Raw genomic sequence first — 13,990 nt, 5'->3', positions numbered from 1 at the left:
CTGAGCTCCTCCAGGAATGTCTTCTACAGCAATATGCCCGTATCTATTGGTCAAATCTAATTTCCACTTCCCTGCTGAAAAATGCCTACCAATTCCTAATAGCAAATTAAGCATCTAATTGTGGTTCAAACTGAAGTCAACTTCCTTTTCTCAACATGCTGCTTAGTTTCAAAGGCACTTAATTTATCCAAATTGAATAACTGCATCAAAATAAAACGTGAAGTCCCATTAGCTTTATTTTGTATCTCTCAATCTAATGCCTTGGATAGAATTTGGATCAATGGAAATATCTTTACAAAATTATTTGCTGACAGTAGTTGGGGGTCAGCTGGAGATTTCCCTGACTTCAGGCTGAAATCAAAACACAATTCAGTGAAACCTTTTGAAATTTAATTTTAAAAGAAACTTTTCTGAAAGTCTGCTGAATAAAAATTACACGTCAAAAATCATTGCAAGTGAAACAGTCAGGGTTGAACATAAACAGTGGGGAAAAAAATGTTTGGATCTTATTACAGAATCACAGAATCAATCAGGGTGGAAGAGACCTCTGGGATTGAGTCCAACCATTGCCCTGACACCACCCTGTCAACTAGACCATGGCACTAAGTGCCATTTCCAGTCTTTTCTTAAACACATCCAGAGATGGTGACTCCACCACCTCCCTGGGCAGCCCCTTCCAATGTCTAATAACCCTTTCTGAGGAGAAATTCTTCCTAATGTCCAAGCTCAACCTCCCCTTGTGAAGCTTGAAGCTGTGTTCTCTTGTCCAGTCCCTAGTTGCCTGTGAGAAGAGGCTGACTCCCACTCCACTACAACCTCCCTTCAGGTAGTTGTAGACTGCAATAAGGTCACCTCTGAGCCTCCTCCAGGCTAAACAATCCCAGCTCCCTCAGCTGTTCCTCGTAGGTCAGAGCCCCACAGCCTGGTGGTGTGGCTGGATGCTGTCCTGCTGCTTGCAGAGCAGTTGGGCCACTTGATTCACATAGAATTTGTTGCTGTGGGGATCGCGTGGCTTCCTTTCACTTTATGTCGTCAGAAAGGTTTGTCTTCCTTTAAAGAATATTTAATTGAAATGGTCAGGTGAGCAGCCTTGTTTTGATACAGGAGCAGGGGAATAATGTGTTTTGATCAGGGCTTGTCTGTCACCTGTAAACATTGCTGCTTTATCCAGATGACAGGATTTTTTAATTAATGGAGTTATGTCTAATATTGTTGCTCCTCTTTTCCTACAGTGCAATGACCCTCAAGTGTACGAGGTCACTGGGGAAGTCATGCCAAATTCAAGCTGTGGCATCATTCGATGGGAGAGAGGGTGTTCCTCTGGTAGCGTTTCTCGAGGGATGCTAGTCAAAGGTGGTCTTGCAAAGACTATTTCTAAAGCAGCATTCCTGAACATGCATGGAAGTAGTTAAATCCGGAAAAATGTGTGTAGATGAAAGACAAATTGTTTCATGTCCTTGATTGCGTAAAAGATTTCTGTTATCTTATCGTCCTCCAGAAAGAATTTGGACTCAAGTCAAGTCTGGGCATTTGAAGTTGCGTCTTCAGCGATGTGAGGCTCGTTGAGCTGGCATGCTGACAGCCAGAAAATGTGCTGTATGATTGTGATGAACAATTTTTTTCCTTCAGTTTTCAATGGTGATCTCTCTTCCCGCATTTCTCAAGCTCCTAAAACTCAAGGCAGAGACTGGGGGAATGAATTCCGTCCCGTTGTAGGAGAAGGTCGGATTTGTGACCACCTGAGGAAGCTGAACATACTTAAGTCCGTGGGACCTGATGGGATGCACCCTAGGGCGTCAGAGGGCTGGAACGCCTCTCCTGTGAAGAAAGGCTGAGAGCTAGAGTTGTTCAGCCTGGAGAAGAGAAGGCTCCGGGGAGACCTTATAGCAGCCCTTCAGTATATAAAGGGGGCTTAAGGAAAGCTGGAGAGAGACTTTTTACTGGCGTCTGTAGTGATAGGATGAGGGGGAACGGTTTTAAACTGAAAGAGGGGAGATTTAGATTAGATATTAGGGAGAAATTCTTTACTGTGAGGGGGGAGGAGACACTGGCCCAGGTTGCCCAGAGAAGCTGTGGCTGCCCCCTCCCTGGCAGTGTTCAAGGCCAGGCTGGATGGGGCTTTGAGCAACCTGGTCTAGTGGAAGGTGTCCCTGCCTGTGGCAGAGGGGTTGGAACTAGATGATCTTTAAGGTCCCTTCCAGCCCAAACCATTCTGTGATTCCATGATTCATGGCGCATCGCTTGAAAGCCTGTTTGAGCTGAGGTGCTGCGTTAGTCCTTGCTCCAGGATGGAGCCAAGGAGGCTGGGAAGCTCTGAAATGGGGAAGTTCACCCAGGAACATCCACTCACAGGCAGCACCTTGAACTCCAGCTGGCTGTATCGGCTCTCTTTCTCTGCCCTGCACTGCTGCAATGTGATAACATTGAAAGAAGAAAAGGTGTGAATCTATTTTTTCATTAATTGCTGAGTTGTCAGACTTGCTGTAATTTCATTAACTTTCCAGGCCTTCAGAGAAAGAAGTCAGTCGTGCTGTTTTCTGTTAACGGAGATAAAAATATTATATGCAAACACATCAGTGCACATACACGCAGCACCCACACACAATGTAATTTTATGTATATTAAGGCTTAGAAATCCACCTCTGTATTGCGGAGGCTGCCTGATTTTCTCATGTTTTCAGGGTTTTTTTTTTTTTCATTTGCCCTTTCAGCAAAGCCGTAATTGTGTGCTTGGCAGGGCAGCAGGATGAGAGCTGTGAGGAGTTCCCGCGTTCGGCTCCGGCAGTTTGCTGATGCAGCCTTCTCTTTACACGGGAACGTGTTCCATAGAATCACAGACTGGTTTGGGTTGTAAGGGACCTTAAAGATCATCTAGTTCCAACCCCCCTGCCATGGGCAGGGACACCTTCCACTAGACCAGGTTGCTCCAAGCCCCATCCGACCTGGCCTTGAACACTGCCAGGGAGGGGGCAGCCACAGCTTCTCTGGGCAACCTGGGCCAGTATCTCACCACCCTCACAGTCAAGAATTTCTCCCTAATATCTAATCTAAATCTCCTCTCTTTCAGTTTAAAACCATCCCCTCCTCGTCCTATCAGTACATGCACTTGTAAAAAGCCCCTCTCCAGCTTTCCTGTAGTCCCTTCAGGTACTGGAAGGCTGCTAGAAGGTCTCCCCGGAGCCTTCTCTTCTCCAGGCTGAACAGCCCCAACTCTCTCAGCCTGTCTTCATAGGAGAGGTGCTCCAGCCCTCTCATCATCTTCGTGGCCCTCCTCTGGACTTGCTTCAACAGCTCCATGTCCTTATAATAATACCACGAGCCTGCTGTTGCCCCCTGATAAATATATTATTTTTTTTTCCTTTGAGTTTCATCACTAATTTCTTCCGCACCAAGGTTTTTCCTCGGCCGCAGCCATTCTGCCCCGCTGAAGATGCCCGTCTGAGACGACACTTTGCTGTCTCTTTTCAGAACTGAACTATAAATAGGGATTTTCCAACCACTGAAGCGTACTGGGAGTAGGAAACTATTTGGGCAAGAATCAAATGAGTGAGTAAATGTCAAAACATTTACTTGTATTGTTTGTAATATAAACTTTGCTTTTAAGTTATTATTGGCAGAGTGTGATTGTGCCATTAAAACACTTGGTGTTTATGATGGTTGTTAGAAGAACAAACAGTGTTTTGTTAAAAAGACTCCCTCTTTCCTTCCTTCCTTCCCTCCTTTACCTGGATCCAAGCTGTCGGACAAATAAAAAATATGGTTGAGACACTTAAAAAGGAGGAAGAAATTTAGATTTTGCTGATGTTTATTTGTTCTTTGACATTTACCTGCAGGAAAAAAGTTTCTGTTGTGCACGGGATAAAGGGGAGTGACTTTTGCAGCTGGAAACAAGTCATGGCTGACAGCCCAAGAGCTTGAAAACTTTGATGTATTTACCCCTTAATTTTTTTTTTCTGCAGCTTTTTAGTAGTACTGAGGGTTGCCTTGGTCAGGACACCCCTGTTGCACTCTCATTAATGTGTTTCACAGCTGTAACACTCACAAGTGGGACCTGGGAAGCGATTTTGGGTGCTGGTGATGCTCTTCTCCGCTAAAGGTACCATCACTGGACCAACCTTTTAGCTGCGATACAGCTGTTGGCATTATTTTTTAGCTTCTGGAGACTCTATTTTTGTTACAATCCCACATCAATTCCTTGTAACTCTGATAGTGGCATTTTGTAGGTAAATCGAGATAAGTGTCATCACTGTCCTGCAAGCCCCAGTACTCCACAGGTGTGAACCACCTCCCTGTGCCGCAGCGTGGGCAGCCAGACCGAGGCAGCCTTGGAGCTGGCAGCACAATGAGAAAGCTGGTGAGTGTCTGTATGTCTGATGGGGAGCGGCTGAGGGAGCTGGGGCTGTTTAGTCTGGAAAAAAGGAGGCTGAGGGGAGACCTTATCGCTGTCTACAACTACCTGAAAGGAGGTTGTAGTGAGGTGGGTGTCGGTTTCTTCTCCCAGGTAACAAGTGATAAGATGAGAGGAAACGGCCTCAAGTTGTGCCAGGGAGGTTTAGATTGGATATCAGGAAAAATTTCTTCACCAAAAGGGTTGTCAAGCATTGGAACAGGCTGCCCAGGGAAGTGGAGTCACCACCCCCAGAGGTATTAAGAAGACGAGTAGATGTGGTGCTTATGGACATGGTTTAGTGGAGGACTTGTTAGTTCTGGGTTAATGGTTGGACTTGATGATCTTAAAGGTCCTTTCCAACTAAAAAGATCCTGTGATATTTAGGGTCGCATGATTGCAGTAGGTACCTGGCTGCGTGCTCTGCTCCATCCATTTGATGTGAGTTATTGAAATCTGGGGAAAAATACTGTGAGTTTATCTATGTGGTGTGAAATCCTTCAGGCTATATTTGTTCCTGAGAAATAACACCACTGGCCTGCTCTTGATAAATTACCTGATATTTTAAGGCTGGTTACATCACTCAGCTTTATGGGCAGAAAATACTTGTAGACAGTTCTCCTCTTGCCACTGGAGCCCCATTGATAATGCAGGGGTGATTTTTGTGGCAGCTTGTCCTAATGGACTGTCACTTCTCTGCACAGTCAAGTGCTGTCCCAGTGTGCTGATAGCCTGAATGCATTTTCATCCCTCCTGGTCCAGGCACCGCTGCAGGGTGCTTTCTTTGGATCTGAGAAGCTGTATTGCTAAACCTGTCAGCGCTGCTGGTCCTAGGCAAGCTCCGTCATACCTGATGGTTGTTCGGCCGTCCCTACTCTACCAGCATCCTGCAGCAATACAGGTGGGGAGCCTCACTTCAGGGTAGACAGAGCTTGTTGAAGGAGTTTGTATCTCATTTATTCTGTGCGCTTGCAGCCCAGAAAGCCAACCATATCCTGGGCTGCATCACAGCAGTGTGGCCAGCAGGTCGAGGGAGGGGATTCTGCTCCTCTGCTCTTGTGAGACCCCACCTGCAGTGCTGCATCCAGCTCTGGGGGTCCCAACGTAAGAAGGACATGGAGCCGTTGGAGCGAGTCCAGAGGAGGCCACGAAGATGATCAGAGGGCTGGAGCACCTCTCCTATGAAGACAGGCTGAGAGAGTTGGGGCTGTTCAGCCTGGAGAAGAGAAGGCTCCAGGGAGACCTTCTAGCAGCCTTCCAGTATCTGAAGGGCCTACAGGAAAGCTGGAGAGGGACTTTCTACAAGGGCAAGTAGTGACAGGAGGAGGGGTAATGGTTTTAAACTGAAAGAGGGTAGATTTAGATTAGATATTAGGAAGAAATTCTTTCCTGTGAGGGTGGTGAGACACTGGCCCAGGTTGCCCAGAGAAGCTGTGGCTGCCCCCTCCCTGGCAGTGTTGAAGGCCAGGTTGGATGGGGCTTTGAGCAACCTGGTCTAGTGGAAGGTGCCCCTGCCTGTGTCAGGGGGTTGGAACTAGATGATCTTTAAGGTCCCTTCCAACCCAAACCATTCTGTGATTCTGTGATTATTTATTTCAGACTGCAAATTCCCCTCCCAGACACTGGAATTTGAGCTCTATGTGCATGAGGAGACTCCTGGGTACTGCTCTTCCTCAAAATAGGATTTTGAACTGGAAGAAGACCTTAAAATGCAGGAAGCTCCATGACAGTACCACCAAAGGTGGTGTGACTGGTCAGGGAGTGATGCTGTAAAGAGTGATGTGTTGTTTCCTGCTGGTTCTGCTAAATAAAAACCCTCTCTGGGAGCCATAAAGCGTCATATAGATTCAAAATTGCTCAGGTGCGACTTCTTGACTCCTGATGCGTGCCCGAGTGCGGAAATCGGGTTGCTCTGACTGCAGTGAGATCACTGCGGGAGGAGAGATGCCGAAACAGCATTAACGAGAGACTTAATTTTGCTGGCGTTAGCCACGACGTCAGCTCTGCCTCTCCTGCAAGCAAGGGAAAGCCCGTGCAAATACGGGAGTTGGGGATAGCCAAGGAGCCTGCTCAGGACTGGAGTTTCCCAGTTGCTGGTCCTACCTCCTGGGGCTTGTAGCCACCAACCAGTCCCTTAAAAGTCTCCACTCTGGTTAATTTGATTAAATCAAATAAAATTAAATCAAATAAAATAACCCTGTTTTGGGAACGGACATTAATTTCTGAACCCGTGGCTTACTTCTTGGGCAGCTCCTGGCTGAAACAGCAATGCTGTGAAAGAGCAGCGACTGACCAACTGTGCCCACCTCTTGGGAGCCAGAGGGTGCCCTGAGGGAGCCAGTTCCACAAACCTCTCTACGGCAGCAGGGCCAGGATGTCACATGCACTGTGTGTGCCTGGCATTGGGGCCACCGCTTGTCTTGCTCACACCTCTTCAGGGGAAAGGACTGCTGGAAACGTCCTCCAGCTGTCAAGGGAAGCCCATGTCTGCTCTACAAGGGAGAGCTGTTCCTGGCTGCAGAGCTTCCCTCTGTCTCAGTGTCACTGTCCTGCTGAGCTGGTTGTCCTCCTTGCTGTGCCAGTATCCCATTTTTAAATTATATATATTATATATAAATGCCCACACCTCTCTCTCTCTCTCATCTATCTGTTCATAGTAAGCTGAAGATCAGATGTTCTCTCCTGGGAAGCAAGATTTGAGTGTATCAGTAAGGCTTTCATAACCCACCTGAAGAGAGGTTTGGTGTCTCTATTGTATTAACCCAGTAAGTGGTTATTAAATTGATATGAGTTGCTGGAAGTTGCATCCCTGGAGCGATGGAAATGAAGCCCAGGTAAGGAAGTAGCGAGAGGGAGCTCAGAGGTGGCTTTGGCTTTTCTTACCGCTGCTCTGAGAAGCTTTTCATGTGGTGGTGGGGCTTCCTCCATGGGCCTGTGGCAGGATGAGCCCTGTCCTGGGAGGAAAGCCCAGCGGTCAGCCTGGTCGGGGAGGAGCAGTCTGCTTCTCTCTGGGAATCCAGCCGAGCTGTTCCAGGCAGACACCAGCTCCTCACCCCTCCTGCAGCAGCCTTTCTTTTCCAGGGGAAAGATGGATGCAACAGCAGGACTTGGACAAACTCTGCCTTATTGTAATGCCCGACGTAATTGTCTGTGGTTTATTATTCAGGTTGGTCCCAAATCCCCCACCCTGTGAAACTAGGGGTTTATTACTAGCTGTGAGTCTTATTTAACGTGAAATCAAACCAGCTTTTGGTTTCAGAGAAAGCATCGCTGTTGTCTGCGGAGTGACAGGCCGCAGAGGAAACTCTCTGCTCGGCGTGGCCGGTGCAGAGCTCGGGGGTTTATTATAGGACGTACCAGGAGCCGGCGTGCTGGGCACACAGTGCCCATTTCCTGGGCTTCAGCGCGCTGGAAAACTTATGCCATAAATAAAAATTAAACCTAATCAGGCAAACTAAATCCATTTAGGAAGGCAGGAAATGTTCCACGGTAATGAAGTTTGTGTCATGAAGCTTGAAGACCCTGTTGATCCTCTACCCTTGCGCTGGTTTGTACATTGGCAATAGAAATGTGCTGACAACTGTTTCCTAATAGATGTTTAAATAGGAAGAAATAATCTCCCTCTGTCACAGCTTGTACGAATACTCTTTTCCTTCTGCTGTCGCTCCATCCTCTGAGCACCAGTACAAGGGGTGGCTTATCGTCGTTAATCAGAGACTATGAACAACTCATTGCACATGCGAGTCTAAGCTGCTGGGCTCCTGGTTTTTCTCCTAGGCTGGCAAGTAAATGCTCCTGAAGTGGCAGGTGTGGTGGTGGGAGAGGAAGGGTGAGTCAGGATTAGTGCATAAGCCTGAGAACCAGGAGGTCAAGCTCCTCTCTCCTCCTTTTTTTCTTGGCTTACCCTCACTGCCCTCGTTTCCCAGCAGGGAAACAGCTCTTGCCTTTCCTTGCAGGGATGGATAAGCAGGCAGAGAACAGATAAAAAAATTACACAATTTTCTGATGCTTACAGTAACAAAAGCCCAAAGAGGAGAGACCTTCCGTTGAAATTATGGGAAAAAAACACATCATGAATGTTTGATAGTGCATTTGACCTCCCCAAACCTCTGAGGAAATGAGCCATCCCGTTATAACGGAGATCTCCGAGGCTGAATCAGAGAGGGGAGTGACGTGCAGGGGAAGCTGCTGTCAGCAATAAGAGCGGAGCAAGCTCTGTAGGGCTTCCAGGTGGCTCCTGGGCTGAACAAGCCACAGCTCAAGGAGACGAGACCTGCGTGTGAGGCTTTGACAGGGAGCACGGTGACACTGGGAGGTGGCTGTGCGCTTATGGGAGAGCTTGGACGGCGTTTTGTGCATCAACTCACGAATATAAGCGTGATGTTCAGCAGTAACCAGCAAGCTGCTCTTCCTCCCAGGTCTGGTGGGTCTGTGGGCGAAACATCCCTTGCCCGTTGCCAGCCCTGTCTCGTTAGTCTCATGGTCAGATGCGTTTTCAGTAACTGCTGGGATCTTCTGTTTGCAAACCAGGAAAGGGAGAGGAAGGATGTCCGGGCTCCCTTTCTACAGCAGCGCTTTCCTACGTGATGAAAGGCACGGGGTAGCCACACTCCTAACCCAACCTGCTCCAGGTTACTCACAGCTCCACGTGGGGCCGTTAGGTAACAAATCAGGAGAATTACTGAGAATTTTTGCAATAGATAAGGTGAGACAATCGTTACCTTCCATGGTGTTTCGCTGCTCAGGTGGCTGCTGCAGTGGGGCAGGGGCTGAGCCGGGGGGAAGGGCTGGTTTGAGAGCAGGGCAGCTGAGGTGACCCCGCTGCGGGATCGGTGGGGACACTACTGGGTGCAGCGATCACAAGTGAAGGGACTAAAGCAAATTATAGAATCACTGAATGGTTTGGGTTGGAAGGGACCTTAAAGACTCTCTAGTTCCAACACCCCTGCCACAGGCAGGGACACCTTCCACTAGACCAGGTTGCTCAAAGCCCCATCCAACCTGGCCTTGAACACTGTCAGGGAGGGGGCATCCACAGCTTCTCTGGGCAACCTGGGCCAGTGTCTCACCACCCTCACAGGAAAGAATTTCTTCCTAATATCTAATCTAAATCTACCCTCTTTCAGTTTAAAACCATTCCCCCTTGTCCTGTCACTACTTGTCCTTGTGAAAAGTCTCTCCCCCACTTTCCTATAGCCCCTTCAGGCACTGGAAGGTGCTATAAGGTCTCCCTGGAGCCTTCTCTTCTCCAGGCTGAACAGCCCCAACTCTCTCAGCCTGTCTCCATAGGAGAGGTGCTCCAGCCCTCTGATCATCTTTGTGGCCTCCTCTGGACTTGCTCCAACAGCTCCATGTCCTTCTTATGTTGGGAGCCCCAGAGCTGGATGCAGCACTGCAGGTGGGGTCTCACGAGAGTGGAGTAAAGGGGCAGAATCACCTCCCTTGACCTGCTGGCCACACTGCTTGTGATGCAGCCCAGGATATGGTTGGCCTTCTGGGTTGCAAGTGCACACTCCTGGCTCATGTTGAGCTTCTCCTCAACCATCATCCCCAAGCCCTTCTCCTCAGGGCTGCTCTCAATCCATTTTCCACCTAGCCTGTATTTGTGCTTGGGATTGCCCTGACCCACATGCAGGACCTTGCACTTGGCCTTGTTCAACTTCATGCGGTTCACACAGGCCCAGCTCTCAAGCCTGTCAAGGCCGCTCTGGATGGCATCCCTTCCCTCCAGCGTGTTGACCACACCACACAGCTGGATGTTGTCGGCAAAACAGCGATGCTAGACCTCAGGCAGCAGCTTGCCGGAGTCCTTGGCTGCCTGTAGCACAGGGACATGGGGTATGTTCATCTCACAGGCGTGGGAATGGGAGCTGCGCCCTGATTCAATGGTTAAGCAAAGGCTTTCATGTGTTTCTTTTAAATTCAAACCTTCAACATACGCACTAGTTTTCATCAAGTTATTTTATTGGGGCAGGGAACTGCACTTTTTTTTTTTTTTTAAATGATGGGGAAATAAACCCCACCACCTGAAAAAATTGGGCTTTGTTTCTCCCTCAGGTGAGGCCACTGTAACAGCTGCATGTCTTTGTGAGACACAGACACCCATCTGAGGAGAAAATAATGGTCCAAGGATAACAGTGCCTCAGCAGCTTTGGGGAGCCTCTCAGAATGAGTTTGTGATTCCTGGGGCTCCATGAAACATTCATTAAAGCAAAGACTCACGAACAAAAGAGAAATAGAAGCTGAGTTGCTCCTTCAAGCCTGCCAGCTGCTTTCTCTGCTGTTCCTCATGCCTGTTCAGTTTAATCCTAAAGTTACTGAAGGCTTTTCTGGTTTTCTGTATTCTGCCAGTTGCAAGTAGGAGGTAATGATGACCCAGCGGAAAAGCCCGAAGGCTGAGAAGGAATGGTGAGCCTTAGTAACAAAAACAACCTTTCCTCGCAGATCCCCTGAGGTAAGAACGCATCTGACCCTTCGGTGACGTAGCCGAGGATGCACCGATGACTTCTCAAGGAAGGCATTTCCTACTTTGGGAGGGGTCACCTTGCATGGGAAGAGAAAGCCCCGTTCTGAGGGAGAAAAAAAAAAAAAGACCACACAAAAAACAAACCACGCAAGAGAAGGGTGTGTTCCCTTGGAAAGGTTTGGCTCCATCCAGTCTAAGGACCCTCCTTACCTCAGGGGAAAAAATATTTATAGTTTGGGAGTCAACACCATGATGAAGCCTCCTCTGCCTTTGCCTCTACATGATGCAGGGATTATCTGAAAGCAAGACCCTGTGCAGGCAGAGGGGTGCATGGAAGAAGTGATGAATGAAAGGCTTCCTCTCATTTAAGATCCACATCTAAGGGAGCATCCATATCTACATACACATCTGTTTATAAAATCACCTTGCTAAACTCAATTACTGGTGCCAGTACATGAGCTTATGCTGGTGTGGCTTGTTCTGGCAAGTTAACAGGAATATAGGACAAAATTATGTACCAAACAAACAGGTACCATCTGTCAAACATAACTCCCTCTTGAGCTGGTAGCCAAGCAATGCTAAACGCATGGCCAAGGCGATGGCAGACCTGCCTCACCTGCAGGCAGGGGCCATGCTCCTCGCTTGCTGGGTTGAGCAGTCACCCCCCTGCCTTCCTGCTCCAAGGCCCTTCCTCCCCAGCTCTGCCATCATCGCTGCAGTCGTGCAACCTCTCACACAGGCCCCGAGATACCACCCAAACCATCCTCTGCATGACTGCTGCCGACATCGCTGCGGCTGGTGCTGTTCCAGCACAGATGTAAGCTCATAACTTCTCTAAAGTATTAAAAGTAGACTGGTAGGTGAAGCCGAGCCAGCTTGCTGTCAGTTTCTTCGAGCAGAAGAAAGGTTAGAGGGTACCATTTAGAGGTAAATGCGTTTAAGTCAGATAAACAGACTTTCAAGTTTTTCCACCCACTCCGCATTCACCCCCACCTTTCACTGTTGACCTATTAAAGACATCAAACGACTTGCACAGGGTCTAAGTCATCAAGGACAAGTGAGTTGGAGTTGTGGGTGCTGCAGGGACACGGGATACACCTGAAAACTGAACCATGAGGGCTTGGCTTCGCAGCTGCCTCCACAGCAGCCCGCGCCATCCCACGCCCCGACTGCCACCCTTACCTCTGTGCTCGAGCGGCGCTACCCTGGGCTCTTGCTCTGCCAGGAATAACAACGACCAAGCAGGCAGCTAAAGAATGTGGTCTCTCATTTTTACCTTTGTGGGTTCAGTTACAAAACAGCCGGAGTTCATTCAGGAACGCTGTAAATTACAGTCCTTCTGTTTGTGCCTCCAGCAGTACAGAAACCAGCCCAAGCTGCTGAGCTACAGCTATGAGCTACCTTTAGCCTCACGCCTTCCCTGATCAGTTATGGGTAATGCTTTCTGAAGCTGTTTGTTTTTAAGGGAGAAGCCAAACGTGTGTGTGTATAAAACAAGCACAGGAGTCAAAACAGCAACAGCTTATTCCCAAAGCTGCAGCCACTTGAAAGGCGGACAGTAACTGGGCAGCTCTGGGAGGCTGTAACCCACAGCAAAGCACTGTAACTTGGTTTAAGTTTCATTATAGATTGAGCCAAGCTCAATTCTCTCACACTGGCTCCAGGCTGGAGCTGGACAGTTACACGAGGCCACCTGCCCTGGCTCAGATGTGTCCTCAAGCCTCGAGGCAGCCCTGGAAAGCTTGGGGACAGGCTGCTAGACCTGCTGATGCTTTTTGGCTATCACCACCATCCCGCCTGGGGGAGAAAAAAGTAGCTTGTGCAAACAGGAGCTAATTTTTTCCTAGAGTGACTTCCATTCTATCTTTTATGACACATAACCCCCACTATTTGGGCAAATGCTCAACACCACCTGTATTTAAGATACAATAACAACCCCATCCATCTTCAAAACAGTGCAATTGTTTCAAGGGTTCCAGCTGCTCCCAGGCACAACCTGGGGTAGTAGTGACATGATCCAGCCTCCCACTCAGGGTGGCCTCCTTGAAGAACATGGGGCTGAAGCCACTGAAAGTAGTCCTTACCCTGGGGAGGCTGAGCAAAAAGTTGTGGGTGCCCCCTCCCTGGTAGTGTTCAGGGTCAGGTTGGATGGGGCTTGGAGCAACCTGGTCGAGTGGAAGGTGTCCCTGCCCATGGCAGGGGGGTTGGAACTAGATGATCTTTAAGGTCCCTTCCAACCCAAACGATTTTGTGATTCCTGAAGATCTGTTCTTCTGAGGGTTTTGTCATTGCTGTTTTTTATTAAATCAAAGGTTCTTAATTTTGGCTTTAAACCATTCCCTACTTGAAGTGGGACAAGTCCCAGTGAAAGATGATTTAGCCACGACCTCAGCTGTGTAGCACACCATTAAGAAACCTTCACCTCTATACTCTACGTGGCAGCAGTAACTAGTACTACATGCCTGAGTCAGCACTTCCTTCCAGCCCAGGAACTATCTTCGCAGTCTTGATGTGCAAGTACCCAAACGAAAGACAAAGGCAGCAAACACAGGCATACGCTCAGAAGGGATGGGTAGGAATATTCTCTAAAGGGGAACATTGTCCTGTGCAAGGAGACAGACTTCCACCCTCGGCAGGATCGCACTCACTTGGGGTAACACCCACAGAAGGCAGCCATGGAAACACAAAGATGAGTTACTGTTCTCTCACATATACAGTATTCCTCTTGGAAAAGTCATTTTAATATTGCAAGACATTGGGAGAGGGGGGCTTTTGCCTACTTCAAACACTGTTCAGGATGAACTTCACTCCTGCAAGGACCCTGGTCACAGTTACTGAAGGCCAGCAGTGAGAATACACATCTCTTGTCAGAAGACAGACATAATCCTCCTTTTCTTTTTTTTTCCACCCCCTCCTTCACCCATGGTGTGACAGGCTTGAGCTCTGGCTCACACACACACATCCACAGCTGCAAAAAGAAAAGTTATTAGCCATCAAAAAAGTTACTTCCCTCCTCCAAGAGAGATGCATGCTACTGGGTGACAAAGAACAAAATTCCACCTCCCATCAGCCATTGTTTCATTGGTTTTTTCCCAGTTTAATACATGATTTATCAGATTTGTGCAAGACCGTTACCT

This window comes from Nyctibius grandis, chromosome 5 (assembly GCF_013368605.1).
Source record: "Nyctibius grandis isolate bNycGra1 chromosome 5, bNycGra1.pri, whole genome shotgun sequence".
Taxonomy (NCBI): domain Eukaryota; kingdom Metazoa; phylum Chordata; class Aves; order Nyctibiiformes; family Nyctibiidae; genus Nyctibius; species Nyctibius grandis.
The sequence above is the reverse complement of the archived record's forward strand: the minus strand, read 5'-3'. Positions refer to the sequence as shown.